Raw genomic sequence first — 3,002 nt, 5'->3', positions numbered from 1 at the left:
CCCAAGAGATCCTGTGCCTTCAAACCCTACGAGTCCATACTTTAAAACAAAATGAAGAAATTAAGTCTTAAGGAACTAGAGAGTCGCCTGCAACAAGTGGATGGATTCGAAAAGCCCAAGCTACTTCTAGAACAGTATCCTACCAGGTCACACATTGCAGCATGTATGCTCTATACAATCCATAACACGTATGATGACATTGAAAATAAAGTCGTTGCAGATCTAGGATGTGGTTGTGGAGTACTTAGCATTGGAACTGCAATGTTAGGAGCAGGGTTGTGTGTTGGATTTGACATAGATGAAGATGCATTGGAAATATTTAATAGGAATGTGGAAGAGTTTGAGTTAACAAATATTGACATGGTTCAATGTGATGTGTGCGTATTATCTAACAGAATGTCCAAGTCATTCGATACAGTGATTATGAATCCTCCCTTTGGGACCAAAAATAATAAAGGGACAGATAGGGCTTTTCTAAAGACTGCTTTGGAAATGGCAAGAACAGCAGTATATTCCTTACACAAATCCTCAACTAGAGAACGTGTTCAAAAGAAAGCTGCGGAATGGAAAATCAAGATAGATACTATAGCAGAGCTTCGATATGACCTGCCAGCATCATACAAGTTTCATAAAAAGAAATCAGTGGACATTGAAGTGGACCTAATTCGGTTTTCCTTTTAAAAGCCCCTGCAAACAAAAGTAGTTTAAAACCTATTTAAAATGAATAAAAAATTAGTTTACTAAAAAAAAAAAAAAAAAAAAAAGGAAAACCCTAAACAGCAAAATGCTTTAATTAGAAATCTCAAAAAATTATGAAAGCAAGCAAAAAGCTCCCCTGTCATGTAGGCCTGTGAACCACATTGGGGAAGAAGTCAGTGGGAGCTTTCTATCTTTTCTCACACAGGCACTGTAAACCCTAAATTATGTAGTTACAAGAATGAGAGATGAGGAGTTGACATTCTGTAGAAAGTCACTCTCTGGGAAAGTGGAAAGAGCATGGGCTTGCGCCCGACAGACCTGGGTCTAGCATTCATTACCTAGCTGTGCAAGTCACTTAATGTAGCTGAGCCTCAAAGTCCACTTATGTAAAACAGGATAATAATTCCACATTTCCAGGTTGTTTTGACAATTATAAATAATACATTTGAAGAAAATAATATTTGGAAAACCTTGAAAAAATTATAGCTATCATTGATGTTTTAGCTGCTGGTAATGGTTGTATCATTTCCACTTTTATTATTGACCCAACACAGAGAAAGTAGAAGCTACAGGGAAATGATGTGCTGCATTTTCCAGACCCCCCCTCCTACAAGCTTCAGAATCAGGAATATCCTGTCTTGCCGCAGTAACATCTTTTTTTTGCAGTTAGTACCAGACTCTTTCCTGGCACAGAGCATATTCTTTTTATGGAAGTGAATGCAACATTACAAAGATGCTTTTAATCAGAAACAGGCCACCTAAGCAAGAAACATCTCTTCAATAGGAAATAAAATACTACAGCTCCATCATTTTGCCATGAGACGGGCAACATGCTGGGAAATGCTTTTGCCCACTTTTCACTCCTTGTCTAATCAATTTTTATTCTTTTCATAGTCACATGTAATGGGGTTGGAAATGGCTAAATAAAGTGAAAGATGTTTTGAATTGCATTACTAAGTGATAGCTGCATTATTTCATAAATGAATAGTGCTACTCATATTCATATAATTTATGAATTGAAGTGTCATTTAGGGGAAAACATCAGTGTCAGATTTTGCATTTAAACACCTGCATTAGCTGTCAGCTGTGTAAAATCCCATAAAGACAGACAACTCCACATTAAGCACACACAAATGAGGGTATTCAAGGCCCACTTTTGCAAGTAGACACAAAACTGATCATGGAGCGCTTTCTGTAGTTACCTTCCTTCACAGCTTACTGAAAAAATTTTAAACCCTTTTCTGAAAACAGCCCCTTCTACATGATTCATACTAGGTAACAGTCTTTGGAGCCTTTAAAATTTCTTTTCAATTCTAGCTCTAGATGAAATTATCATTTTTATTGTTTACTTTAAAATAACTTTTAAAATAAAATTTACTAAACTGTAAAAGGCAGTGTGGCAGGTAACAAGTCTGCTATTTACATTGCAAATGCTAAACCTGTATTTCTGTACTACCAAAACCTTTCAAATTAGTAGATACTTATTATTATTACTCTGCTATGTAATTGTAGAGGTGGTGGTATTGGTAGTGTGTGTGTGTCTATGTCTGAGTGTATGTGTGTTGCTCCAGACGGCAGGAGATCCGAAAGGAAAAGAGGAGAAAGGGAAGAAAAGCGGTAGGGAGAAGACTTGTACCCACACAGGTTAGAAATATTAGTTTAGGCTGGGCGCGGGGGCTCACGCCTGTAATCCCACCACTTTGGAAGGCTGAGGCAGATGGATCACGAAGTCAGGAGTTCAAGAACAGCCTGGCCAAGACGGTGAAACTCCGTCTCTACTAAAAATACAAAAATTAGCCAGGCATGGTGGTGGGTGCCTATAATCCCAGCTATGCGGGAGGCTGAGGCAGAGAATTGCTTGAACCCGGGAGGCAGAGGTTGCAGTGAGCCGAGATCACGCCACGGCACTCCAGCCTCGGCAACAGAGCAAGACTTCGTCTCCAAAAAAAAAAAAAAAAAAAAAAAAAAAAAAAAAAAAGAAAAAAGAAAAGAAGAAAAAAGAAATATTAATTTAATGAAAGTTGTCAAATAAACCACAACTTAATGAAACAATTAGAGAATTATAAAATGGACTATATCTTTAAGAACATATTTTACTTCTCATTCATTTATTTGACCCATGTTTATTCAGCTCCTACTCTGAGCAGGTAGTTGAGAGTGGACACGTTAAGCCTGCACGATGCAGTCTTTACCTCAAGGAACAAGTCTGGGAGTAGAGAAACTTACTTAGGGGCTATAGGTAAACAAATCAACAAATGCACTCTAGGGTCATAAATGAGGTTTTTTTTTTTTTTTTTTTTTTT

The 3,002-nt window shown here is 37.5% G+C and overlaps 1 pseudogene across 1 annotated transcript; it reads left to right on the top strand.

The window, feature by feature from the left end:
* Nucleotides 1-6: 6 nt before the first annotated feature.
* LOC108543108 (methyltransferase-like protein 5 pseudogene) lies at nt 7-741 on the top strand (annotated as a pseudogene). Its single transcript, XR_001889466.1, has one exon. The product of XR_001889466.1 is annotated as a methyltransferase-like protein 5 pseudogene (transcript).
* The last annotated feature ends 2,261 nt before the right edge of the window (nt 742-3,002 follow it).

The sequence above is a fragment of the Rhinopithecus bieti genome, unplaced genomic scaffold (genome assembly GCF_001698545.2).
Source record: "Rhinopithecus bieti isolate Rb0 unplaced genomic scaffold, ASM169854v2 scaffold_23411, whole genome shotgun sequence".
Lineage (NCBI taxonomy): Eukaryota > Metazoa > Chordata > Mammalia > Primates > Cercopithecidae > Rhinopithecus > Rhinopithecus bieti.
This window is presented reverse-complemented; position numbering and strand designations above follow the sequence as displayed.